The 14,188-nt window shown below is 31.3% G+C and overlaps 1 long non-coding RNA gene across 2 annotated transcripts; it reads left to right on the top strand.

The window, feature by feature from the left end:
• Positions 1 to 11,356: 11,356 nt before the first annotated feature.
• On the top strand, positions 11,357 to 12,597 carry LOC144546027 (uncharacterized). 2 transcript variants are annotated; one of them, XR_013508709.1, is made up of 3 exons: positions 11,357 to 11,642; positions 11,811 to 11,970; positions 12,345 to 12,597. It is a non-coding gene; the product is annotated as an uncharacterized LOC144546027 (long non-coding RNA). The 2 variants fall into 2 exon arrangements; XR_013508689.1 differs by having other exon boundaries at positions 11,811 to 12,597.
• Positions 12,598 to 14,188: the final 1,591 nt, after the last annotated feature.

The raw sequence follows: 14,188 nt of genomic DNA, 5'->3' as shown, positions 1-14,188 counted from the left end.
ACCTCCAAACAAAGAATATTAAGAGATTACGGTCGACAATGCTAAAACCTAACCTCTCTTCATTTCAATCCATGTGATGCATCATATATATATATATATATATATAATTCAATTGAGGATATATATGATCCAAAACAAATATTAATTCCAAATTAATTAATTCATAGAATCCCGACGACAGACAGACAGGCACCCAAAATTAAAAGAATAAAAGAACACACATATATATATATATATATAATATATGCAAAGGCCATAATTAATTCCCTTCCATTTTTTGTCCCCTTGTGGCCACATAATAATTTTAAGGCCACCATTTCTTGACTTTAGCAATCGTCCCTCCCTAGCTACTACAGTTTTATTTATATATATATACCTAAATTCGGCCATATATAAGATTAAGATATATAAAATATACACAAGATACCTTGCCTACCCACCAATTCTATATGAGCTTAATCATATGTAAGCACATGCATGCTCCTCTGATCCATAAAGTCAGACAAAAATTATATATATATAATGTCTTTCTACTGATTTTGCATGCAAGATATATAAATAAAATTAGATATGTTAAGATATGATGCATGATATATTAGCTTGCATGGATGCCACTATCATTCACGACCCCTTAATTTGCCGATACAATATTTCTTTTAAGTAGCTAGCTTGCTAATTGCATGTATATCTTGCAAATTTTTACTTGTTTCATTCGGCCTTAAAGACATGGATGGATATCTCATATCAGAAAGTACAAATTTAATTTCTTTGTTCAATTGTATATATATATAAATGGCATGTTCAGTGCACCATGATTGATATATAATAGGAAGATTATTAAATTTGTTCTTCAATATTAATTTGGACCTCCGATTATTTACCATTATATATATTATATATATGTGTGTGTGTTTTAGTAAAAATGTATTTTAAGGTACTTATCTTTTATCTTTCTTAATATGATAAAATACAGGTCGTCCTAAAATGGTTAATGGTGCAATTTCAACTGAAAGAAGGAATTGCATATGTGTGTGTGTATGTGTTCATAAATCATTATCTTAACCAATATATGCATATATTTGTCTGATATTATATTACAAAAGAAAACACATTGATTGAAACTCAAACTTTTGTTGAGAAAAATATTTAGAAAATCCCATGAGGTAACTAGGAAAAAAATAATATTAACTTATACGTATTGGAATTGATGAAAAAATATTAATTTTCAAAATTGAAGATAGAATGTGTCAGATGTATATTTTATCATATATATATATATGCTAGCATGCTATCTATAGCATAGAACTCCTCCATGCAACGGCTTGGATTTCGAGTTTTCAAAATCCTAATGGTCAATCCAAACCGTTCATCTTGTTCTCCATATTAATATGTGTTTGGATACCAAATTTTACATTTTTTGGAATTTTTTTACTATTTTTTTAGATTGATTGAAAATCGCTGTTTTCAGCAAATCTAGACCATAAAAAAACAGCGATTTTCAATAAATCTAAAGAAATAGTAAAAAAATTCCAAAAAAATCTAAAATTTGGTCCCCAAACACATATTAATATGGAGAACAAGATGAACGGTTCGACCGTTAGGATTTTGAAAAGTCGAAATCCAAGGCGTTGCATGGAGGGGCTCTATGCTATATATGCATAGCATGCTAGCATATTCCTATATATATATATATATATATATATATAGGTTGGCTAAGATCAAAGTGGTAGTTCCTGAGCTTTGGTGCTACCAATTCGTTTTTTAATTTTCAAAGTTCAAAACGTCGATCCAAACCGTTCAAGTTGTTCTTTATATTAAATTGTGCTTGGAGACCAAATTTTACATTTTTCTGATTTTTTTTACTATTTATTAAGCCACTTTGAAAACACCCAACATGCTTAATAATATAATGAATATATATATATATATATATATATATATATGAAATTACTACTCGATCGACAGGCACTGAGAACAAAATAAGAAACATTTTTAGACGTTGTACGTTATTAATATTATGAATTTGTGAGTGCTTTGTGCAAGGGTCCTTTAATTAAAACAGACAAAGACATCGACTCTTCAGAGAATGAGGCTATGGTAATATGCATGGTACGTACAACGAATTAATATTTTCATTTCAAAATTGTAACGGTTGATTCCAACTGTTCAACTTCATCCCTCTCTATATATAGATATGTACTTGTGTATTGAATTTAATAGTTTTTAAATTTTATTTACTATTTTTTTAAAATAGATAAAAAAATTACTTAATTTGAAAATTCTGAACCATCCAAAAACAAACAAATAGTAAAATAATTCTAAAAAATATTAAATTTGGTTTAGAAGTACATATTCATGTGAAAATCTTGATGAACATTTCGGATTGACTGTTAAAATTTTAAAAACAAAAATATTAATTCATAGTATAGACCAATTCACGCTATGCATAGTACCATAGTTGATCTCTAACTACATCTTCTCTTTCTTTGTTGGGGAATTTCATATATATCACTCAAAAGTTTCAATTAATATTACATATTTATTCATTCAAAATCAGTAATTACATATTTATTCTTGAAAATTGTACAAACTGACATATTTGCCCAATCTAACTCTATTACATATCAAATGTCTCCAAAAATAATTAAATGATATTTTTTTAACTTTAAAATTAATTTTACAATATTAATTAAAAAAAGATGTTGACTATTATGCTATTCGGTCTCTTTAGTCTGCTTGAGTTCTCTTCTTTGTAAGATGCCAAACCTCCCCTGCCACTCTCTTCAAATGCGTCAAATCACAGATTTATCCCCACCTAGCTTCCCTAGTTGCCTCCCCTCTCACATATTTCTACTGCCTTTCGCTGCTTTAATTTTCCATTTTTGTTTGGAGAGAGAGGCCGGAGGTTTAATGTATGCCTTAGAGAGAAGAGAACTTAGATGGGCTAAAGAGACAAAAAACAAAGGGCATAATAGTCAACATATATATTTTTAATTAATGCTGTAAAATAATTTTTTAAGTTTAAAAAATATTATCAATTATTTTTGGAGATATTTGATATGTTATTGGGTTAGATTGGACAAATATGTGAGTTTGTATGATTTTTAAGGATAAATATATAATTATTGATTTTGGAGGGATAAATATGTAATATTGAAACTTTTGAGGGATATACAAGAAATTGCCCCTTCTTTGTTTTTCTTTTTATGTATAAAACGAGAAGATGTGTAAAATGAGAAGATAATCATCAATTCATCACATGGATGAAACTTTTATTGTTATGTAGCAATTTCGGGTTATATTTTTTGAAAATAAAAATTAAGAATATCAGTTTATTGTTCTTAGTATATATGTATGTCTAATTTGCCACGTGTCCTCTTTAATTAGATGCATGAAGCTAGGTTAGATCTTATGTACTGCCATCAGATTTTCAGTTTCCCCATGTGTACGTACTCTTAATGCTGCAATGGACTGTTCTCTGTTTTTTTTTTTTTTTAAATATATAATGAAGGAAAGTTTTGTAATTGTGAGATAATTAAGTTAGATATGTCTGTAATCTGTATATGTATATAACAGTTTATATTTTCTCTTCTCTGAATTATTTTCAAAGATATCACTAGCTAATAAATAGCAATTATTTCTTGGTTGGAAATCAAAAAACAGTTATGTAGATCGGGGTACTAAATAGCTAGCGTGCTATAGCAGTACTATAGTGTTGCTATAGCGTTTTGGGAACATAAAAGCTATGGCGCGCGTTATCGGCGCTATAGCGGCGTAATATGACAATAATATTATTTTTTCGACCGAAACTTTTGACGTAGATCATGTATGAGGATTAGTTTGGAACTTGAAGGCAAAAGTTAATATGTAATTAAAATTAATTAAGCAGCTAGTTAGCTAGGTAGCTTTATGCTGAAGGGAAATTAATGAAAGCAATTAGTAAAGCTGCTGGTACAAAATGTTTGTTGGGGGCAACAAACTAAATAATTAATAAAAAGAAAAGGCAAGTTATATAGCGATTGATCATATGATAATGAATTGGCACCTTGCCATCACAATTAAGAGCCACTATTAGCGTTAGACAATGCATGTGATTTGGGTTTTTGTTTGTATATATATATATGGATCCATCGATCGCCAGTTAACTAAATTAAATAATTAACTACATGTATATACCTCGTTCATCCTTATCAAATCAAGTTGTTCAAATCAATTGGGCCCAATTAATTAAAGCCACTTTTTTTTTAAATAATCAATCAATTATATATAGTGCGCTAGCTCTTGATCTTTAATTAAAGGTTAACAGCGGCTAGGCATACATACATACATCCATATATATATATAGAGTAAGGCTACGCTACTTCGTGAATTAATGAGGTGCTTTAATTTGCGCTCATGCATATCTCTAGTTTCAAAGTTCAAAACAGCCGATCAAAACCGTTAGATGCTTAATCTATATTAAAATGTGCTTGGAGACCAAATTTTATATTTTTTGGAATTTATTTTACTATTTATTAAGATGGTTTGAAAATCGCTATTTTTTAATGGTGCAGAATTTTAATAAAACAATAATTTTCAAATCATCTTAATAAATAATAAAAAAAAATCCAAAAAATGTAAAATTTGGTCTGCAAGGACATTTTAATATAGATTAAACATCTAACGGTTTGGATCGGCTATTTGGACTTTGAAACTAGAGATATGAGCGCGAATTAAAACACCCCCATTAATTCACGAAGTAGCGTAGCCTTACTCACATATATATATAGAGAGAGAGATGGGCTACGGTGAGTTGCGAAGTAAAGCGACTATTTTACTTCACACTCTTATTTTATGATTTGAAAATCCAAACGACCGATCCGAACTGCTCAACATGATCTCCATATTGAAATGTGCTTGGAGACCAAATTTTACATTTTTTTTGGAATTTTTTTACTATTTATTAAGCAATTTTGAAAATCGCTGATCCAATGGTCCAGAAATTTTTACTGTTCACAGCAAAACAACAGTTTTCAAAATTGCTTAATAAATAGTAAAAAATTCCAAAAAATGTAAAATTTGGTCTCTAAGCACATTTCAATATGGAGATCACATCTAACGGTTCAGATCGGTCGTTTGGATTTTTAAATCACAAAATATGAGTGTGAAGTAAAATAGTCGCTTTACTTCGCAACTCACCGTAGCTCATCTCTCTCTCTCTCTCTCTCTCTATATATATACATATATATGAGTAAAGCTAGGGTGTGATGTGCTCACAAAGAGAGTTTAGTGAGCACAACTTCAAAAATTCATCGGATTGACTTCAAACCCCGAATCCAAACCATTGAAATCCATGTGCTTCATGAATGATGCATGTGAATGCAAAATTTTGAAAGTTTCGAGTTCATTTGTTGCACGGTCAAGCGGTCAAAGAAATGAACATTTTATTAAGTTAATTTATAAGTTGTTTTATATAGTCAATTTTTATTATTTTTTTGACCGCTTGACCGTGTAGCAAATAAACTCAAAACTTTCAAAATTTTGCATGCACATGCATCACTCATGAAACACATGGATTTCAACGGTTTGGATTTGACGTTTGAAGTCGATCCGATGAACTTTTGGAGTTGTGCTCACCAAACTCTCTTGGTGAGCACATCACACCCAAGCTTTACTATATATATATATATATATATATATATATAGAGAGAGAGAGAGAGAGAGAGAGGAGGGTTCCAATGCCTCATTTTTTTCATACCTCATATTTTATATTTTCGTTTTCAAAGTCCAAATTATCGACCCGAACCGTTCAATAAAATATTTATACTAAAATATGTATGGAGATGAAATTTTAATTTTTTTGGAATTTTTTTGCTATTTTTTAAGATAGGTACAAAATCACTGTTTTTGAACCGTTCAAAAACAGTGATTTTCTACCCATCTTAAAAAATAGTAAATTTTTTTCAAAAATTATAAAATTTCATCCCTAACCATATTTTAGTATGGATATCATGTTGAACGGTTCGGATCGACAATTTAGACTTTGAATATGAAGAAAATGAAGATATAAAATATGGGGTATGATGAGGTATAAAAAAAATGAGAGAGAGAGAGAGAGAGAGAGTGACTAATATGCTTTCGGTAGCGTATAGGCCGAAGTGCTACCGGTCCAAATTTGAAATTTCAAAATCTAAAAAGTTGATCTGAACCGTTCATCTTGTTTTCCATATTAATATGTGCTTGGAGACCAAATTTTACATTTTTTTGAATTGTTTTAATATTTATTAAGCCACTTTGAAAATCGCTGATCCAACGGTGGCTTCTGATTTTACTATTTTGTTAAGCCATCGTTGGATAAGCAATTTTCAAAGTGGTTTAATAAATAGTAAAAAATTCAGAAAAATGTAAAATTTGGTCTCCAAGCACATATTAATATGGAGAACAAAATGAACGGTTCAGATCGACTTTTTGTATTTTGAAATTTCAAATTTGGACCGGTAGCACTTCGTCCCATATGCTACTGAAAGCATATTAGTCACTCTAATATATATAGGAAAATGCTAATATGCTACGCGTAGCATAGAGGGCCTCTGTGCAACAGCTCAATATTTGTGTTTTCAAAATCCTAACAGTCGATCTGATTCGTTCAACATGATCTCCATATGAATATGTACTTGCAAACCAAAATTTTACATTTTATAGAATTTTTTTACTATTTTTTTAGATAGGTAGAAAATCACTTGATCTGAAAATTATGTACCATTCAGATCAAGTGATTTCTACGTATCTAAAAAAATGGTAAAAAAATGTAAAATTTGGTTTGCAAGTACATATTCATATGGAGATTATGTTGAACAGTTCAGATCGACCATTAGAATTTTGTAAACTTAAATATTGAGCCGTTGCATGGAGGCCCTCTATGTTACGCATAGCACTGTAGCCAACTCCTATAATAATAATAATAATAATAATAATAATAATAATAATAATAATAATAATAATAATAATAATAATAATAATAATAATAATAGAGAAAATTTATAGTGTGCCCATCTAAACTTTTGAAATAGCCAATTTACTCATCAAAACACCACAATATCCAATATCCCCATACAAATTTACCCATCAAAACACGTTTCTTTTATCCCCTTTTTACTATTTAATATTATATTTAATTATTTAAAAAATTAAATTGACTAATATACCCTCTAATTTTAATTGGACATGTCCATTTTTTTTATGAATGTTCTCTTTAATTACTCCCTCACTCCCTTCCTGAAATTCATGTCCTACTGGTACCGGATCGATAAAGTAAAATTACAAAAGCTTTCGACTGTCTAAAGCTTTTCCTCGAAAAAAAATACAAAATCTTTGGACCTTTTAAACTTCCAATTGATATTGTCTACTCTCAAGCAATTAAGTTGTGCAGATTTACGAAACGAAACTACTTGAGAAATAAAACAAATGAGGTAATTAAAGGTTATTGTTAAAAGCGGAGATAATTAATTATTGAAAAACAAGAAATGGAATTACAAAAAAGGGGGACCGTGAAATGAAATGGATGTGATAATTATAATTATAATTATATATGGAAGCGTTAAAATCTGGCCAGCTGTGATCGATTAAAAGAAGAAACAATGGAAAAGAAGGTGATGCCAGCTGTACCAAATGCGGTCCATGCAGAGAGAGAGAGAGAGAGAGAGAGAGAGAGACGGGAACGAGACGCAATACGAGATATTGTACACGTGGCATCATCCCAGAGGCCAATCAGTTATCACAAGTCCTTTTCTTTTTCCTTGCAAAATTCGGAATACCAAAACACGGTACGTACTACGTTCTACGTTCTACGTTCTACGTAGCCTGTAGCTACCATAACAAATTCAATTATAATAAATAAACAAATATAGCATAATTAATGAAGCTAGCTTCTGCTTGTGCCTTGGCCCTTGGGACCCAGTCTCCAGTTGACTTTCAACGCGCCGACGCTACCGCCTGTTAATTCATTTCCATATATAAATTTTAAAACCTTGTATTTTTTATTGATTTTACATCGCTTAATTTTGTATCTTAATTCTCCACAAATTTTGGAAAAAAAAAGAAAAGAAAGGAAAATAGGGAAAATTAAGATAAGAGATTAGATATTAATTATATATTGTTGGTGTCATGGTGTGCACATACGTACATGTACATGTGTTGTTTGTAATTTTCTGAATTTAAATGCACGCATGCAGGTACGTATGCATGCCAAAATTAAATGAATGGTATTTAATGAATTAATACGTAGGTGGCTAGCTATATATATATATAATATAGGCAAATATAGTTGAAAGTAAAGTAAAGGCGCTGTACATATACAGACAGAAAGAAGAGAACAAGAACAAATTAAAACAGCTAAGGCAAGCTGATACAGTACGCACAAAGAAATGGATGGTGAGAATTCATTTCATTATCCCCACAACTAATTAATTTATTCATTCAAATTAATTCTCTCTGTTTTTTTTTGGTTTTATATATCTTTTCGTGAGGAAATAATTAATTAATTATCATGCATGAAAGCTATGTAGAGAGAGAGAGACAACTAATTGACAAGAACAGTAGGTTTTGAGGTTGAGGTGAATTGTATTGTGTATATATATATTTGCATATTTGCATGGATAACGACTTTTTTATTTAGTCCTAATCAAATACCGTTATTCTCTATATATTTTGACGACAGCGTTGATCCATGCAAACAAACATATGCATCGCTAGCTAGCTAGCTAGCTCATCTTACCTTATTACGTACCAACCATCTTCTTCACAAATATCTCTTTCATCTTTAATCTTTCACCTTTCATCATGCATATATATATATATATATATATATATATGAGTAAAGCTATGGTGTGATGTGCTCACCAAGAGAGTTTGGTGAGCACAACTCCAAAAGTATATCAGATCGACATCAAATGTCGAATCCAAACCGTTAAAATTTATATACTTCATGAGTGATGCATATACATGCAAAATTTTGAAAGTTTCGAGTTTATTTACTACAAGGTCAAGCGATCAAAGGTGGGGCTTTTCCAAGTTTCATCTGAGTTATATGGGGCTTGGAGACCAAATTTTACATTTTTTGGAATTTTTTTACTATTTATTAAGCAATTTTGAAAATCGTTGATCCGATGGTCCAGAAATTTTTACTATTTTTTTACTGTTCACAGCAAAACAACAGTTTTCAAAATTACTTAATAAATAGTAAAAAAAATTCAAAAAAATGTAAAATTTGGTCTCCAAGTACATTTCAATATGGAGATCACATCTAACAGTTCGGATCGGTCGTTTCAAAATGAAAATACGACGTGAAGTAAAAACGTGTTTTACTTCGCAACTCATCGTAGCTCATATATATATATAGAGAGAGAGAGAGAGAGAGTTGGGCTAAGAGGTTGACTTGGGTGAGCCATGACTCACCAAGTGTTTGTACTCCACACCGTATTTTCATTTTAAAAGTTCAAACGACCGATCCGAACCGTTAGATGTGATCTCTATATTGAAATGTGCTTGGAGACCAAATTTTATATTTTTTTTACTATTTATTAAGCATTTTTGAAAATTACTGTTTTGCTGTGAATAGTAAAAAAACAGTAAAATTTTCTGGACCATCAGATCAGTAATTTTAAAAAATGTTTAATAAATAGTACAAAAATTCCAAAAAATGTAAAATTTCGTCTCCAAGCACATTTCAATATGGAGAACAAGATGAACGGTTCGGATCGGTTGTTTGAATTTTTAAATGGCTAAAATGAGCCATAGCTCACCAACGCGCTATGAGCCATGGCTCATTTTAGCCCAACGAGGTTGACTTGGGTGAGTCATGGCTCACCAAGCGTTTGTACTCCACACCGTATTTTCATTTTGAAAGTCCAAACGACCGATCCGAACCATTAGATGTGATCTCCATATTGAAATGTGCTTGGAGACAAAATTTTATATTTTTTGAAATTTTTTAACTATTTATTAAGCATTTTTTAAAATTGCTCTTTTGTTGTAAATAGTAAAAAACATTAAAATTTTCTGAACCATCGGATCAGCAATTTTCAAAAATGCTTAATAAATATTAATTTTTTTTCAAAAAAAATATAAAATTTGGTCTCCAAGCACATTTCAATATGAAGAACAAGATGAACAGTTCGGATCGATTGTTTGAATTTTCAAAATGACTAAAATAAGCCATAGCTCACCAACGCGCTATGAGTCATGGCTCATTTTAGCCCAACTCTCTCTCTCTATATATATATATATATCTTTCTTTCTTTTATTATATTATCTATACACACAATCCACCATGCATGCACCGCTTCGTTACTCCTTCACAAGATATAATATATATATTCAAATTAATGTGTGGAGCAAGAAAAATTAATTAGATGAAACTCAAAGGTGGGGCTTTTCCAAAATTACATTACATCACAAAAATAATAAAATAGTTAAAGAGTCCAGTTACGCAGGCCCGCAGCATTATTAGGCCCAAACCAATTAGACAAGTATATATCAACCAATTAAGATATATGTAACTTGCTTTCTAATTTTAGAAAAAAAAAATCCATTTTAGGATTTATAAAAACTTTGTATATTATACAGAGGTGGAGTTATATAGATATAATGGGGTCAATTCACCTTTATTTTTATTTTTATTTTCAAAAATCAATGTATGTTTTTCTTATATATTTTATAGTATAATGCTACATGTACTGAAAAATAACCCCCATATTTTATAATGGGGTCATATATATACATATATATAGGATTTGGCTAATATGCTATGGGTAGCTAAGAGGCCTCCTGTGCTACGGCTCAATATTCGACTTTTCAAAATTCTAACGGTCGATCCGAACCGTTTATCTTGTTCTTCATATTAATATGTGTTTGGAGACCAAATTTTACATTTTTTGGAAATTTTTTACTATTTTTTTAGATTTATTGAATATCGCTGTTTTTTATGGTCCAGATTTGTCTAAAAAACAGCGATTTTCAATAAATCTAAAAAAATAGTAAAAAATTTCCAAAAGATGTAAAATTTGGTCTCCAAGCACATATTAATATGGAGAACAAGATGAACGGTTCGGATCGACCGTTAGGATTTTCAAAAGTTGAATATTGAGCTGTAGCACGGGAGGCCTCTTAGCTACCCATAGCACCGTAGCCAAGTCCATATATATATATATATATATATATATATATATATATATATATAGTAAGGCTACTCTACTTTGCAAAGCAAACAGCCCTTTGTGCTTTGCATTTTCATCCATTAGATTGCCTTCAAAGTTCGTGCAGTACCCCATCTGATCATATTATCAATTTTCGCTGAAAAAAACGAATGGAGGGTCCAGTTAAAATTTGAACCCCTTCTGCGCTTCCTCCCGAGTCCCGACTCCTCCCTCCCTTTCTTTCTCTCTCGCGTGAGCTCACTCTCAGCGGCGATCTCAAGCTCTCTCACGGACCCGATCACCTCTCCTTCTGTTACAGCGGCGATCTCCCCTCTTTCTGTTACAGCGGCGATCTCCCCTCTTTCTGTTACAGCGGCAATCTCCCCTCCTTCGGCGACAGTGCCACCTAGGGTTTCGGTGAATCAGCACCACCTAGGTCTCTTTCGTATCAAAAATTGGATCTTTGATCAGGTTTCTTTCCTCTTCTTTATAAATCCTCTTTGTTGCTTTATTGGGTTCTTTTCTTTTTTTGTCAAGTTAATCCGTTAATGATTACCCACCCATAATTTTATTTAATTTTCTGTTGATAATACTGGCACTAATATTTCTGCTGCTTTTGGTCCCATTTTTTTACTCCAGACGTTGGTTGGTTGCAAAAGGATTGGAGAGGAAGTATTGAAATGTGTTGATTCATAAAAAGCCAGCTGCTGCTTTAACCTTTTAATTTGCAATTGCTTTGCAAAGTCTCTTGAGGACCTGAAGAGAGATATAGAGAAGTCTCTTGAGGACTTGTGAGACGGTAAGTGCCAAAATAAATTCACTCTTGGAAGATTAAAATTGTACTCGGCTTTATTTTGAAGTGTCAATTTTCAGTGGCACTGTGTGGCTTGAATTAATTTTACTATCTTTTTGTAATTTGAATGAAATCACTATGTGATTGTTATTTGCACTGTATGAATCAGTTACCACTCATGTTTTCAATTCCATAATATGTCACAAGTACATTTTCTTGAAATTAATCTATTTGGTGTACGGGACCAATTTGGTTCTAGATGCAAAACATGGTACTGGTACAGTACCGGTTTGACCATAGTAAAAACACATGTTGTTGCTTGGAAAGCATTACAGATGTACAGTACCAGTTTGATTCGTGGTTTGTTTTTTAATGTGCAGTTATAGTGGAGATTAATCCTCACAAGGTGTCATTACAAGAGCGAATAAGGGGCTACTGAAATGTCTCCATTAAATTTCTCCATTTCTTGTTACTTCATTATGTATATTTGTGGATGATAGAACTTCATAGAAAGATTATGTTAAGTCTGAATTCTTGTAAAATTTTGATTTGTTGTAATCAGCCATTATGAGTATAACATAGTTTTTGTAGAGATTCTATTTGTTATTTAGAAAGATAATGCAATTGTAATTTTCTAATTTGTAACAAAATTGTCCTGTAGAACAACTCTTGTTGACCAAATTATTATATGAAAAATCTGTTATGGGAAATTGAATATAAGTGTATGTATTTTACTTTTTTTTTGTTTCTTTTCCTTTTTATAATGAGATAATGGTTGTAATTCCTTATAATGTTTATGCAAAGAAATAGAAACAGGCTATATGTATAACTTGGAGCAAAGATGAAATAATAAGTGCTTTTGACAAGCTTCACACTGTACTCCAGTAAACTTATTCAAATTTTGAAAGCCAATATGTATATTCACAAATTCATTGAATTGAAAACAAAAGTGCAAAACCATTGATAGGGCATTATGAAAGCTAAAATTTGTATTCTGACTTGATAAAAAAGAATGAGTGCTCACATAAATTTCATATATATTAAAACAAACTTGGGCAAAATAGTACATTTTCAACATAAATTTCCATCATAAATTCTCACATTCAACATTTCCAAAACAACACAGTACCATGTCATAAAAAAAGCAAGCTCTAGTTACTACATTAAACAAAACCCTTATTATCGGTCCAATTGCAAACAGTTCTTGTGCTTGACCCAATTGCTTCTTCTTCTATGACAGTAGCCACCAGAGTCTGAGAGGCATCTGGATTTCTTTCAACAGAGGCAACATTGAGCTGTAACTTTTAAATCACAAGAAAAATTGTGAATATCAGAAGAACTCCAATGAGTAAAGGTAAATCATAATAAAAATTTCAAATCACAAGTATGCATGATTGCTGTAACTTTTATGATAAATTATGACCTACAATGACATGAATAAGAAATAAAATAAATGAAGAAAACCTTGAAGGTGTATATAGTTTGAACAAACAGCTTATTCAGAGCCCATTTCTCTACAATAAGGTGTTGTTTTCTAATTTGGTACCAACTGAACAAGCATTGATACCAAGTTACCAACATCGTTTGAACAAGCACTAGGGTTTACCAATTTGTACCAAACATAATAAGCATCTTATTCAAAGCGAATTAAACTCGAATTAGAATTGCTCTCCTCACACATGTATACATGAATTACTCAAGTGAATTAAACTCAAATTAGAATTAATCCCTGTATTGAATACATTATGAGCAAACATTACTGAAAAGATCTTTTATTCAATACAGAGATTAATTTGCAAGGCACATGAGGCTCTTTTATTCAGTGATCTTCTATTCAATACAGGGATTAATTTGACATAATGTTTACTTTGCAATGTGTAAACAGTGAGCACTAAGTTGAAATTAAGAAAAAAAAGTACTTATAAAGGCACAGATGTACGCATATATCATGATTTATACCTAAAAATTCATAATAAACTGACATACAAATCTGAACACTATAAACAATGCTAGGCTTGGTCTTGACAAAAAAAAAGAAAAGGAAAAATCAACACAAAAATTACCACTAAATCCAGTTTGGAACTAACCCGAAGAGTTCTCAAAGCTTCAACGGCAATGAAGGAGGAGCTGGCGCTGTCGCCGAAACCCTAGGTAGCCTGTCGCCGAAACCCTAGGCCGCGGGGAAGGAGAAGCGGTCGCCGCTGGGTCCGTGAGAGAGATGGTC

This window comes from Carex rostrata, chromosome 1 (assembly GCF_964058835.1).
Source record: "Carex rostrata chromosome 1, lpCarRost1.2, whole genome shotgun sequence".
Taxonomy (NCBI): domain Eukaryota; kingdom Viridiplantae; phylum Streptophyta; class Magnoliopsida; order Poales; family Cyperaceae; genus Carex; species Carex rostrata.
The sequence above is the reverse complement of the archived record's forward strand: the minus strand, read 5'-3'. Positions and strand labels throughout refer to the sequence as shown.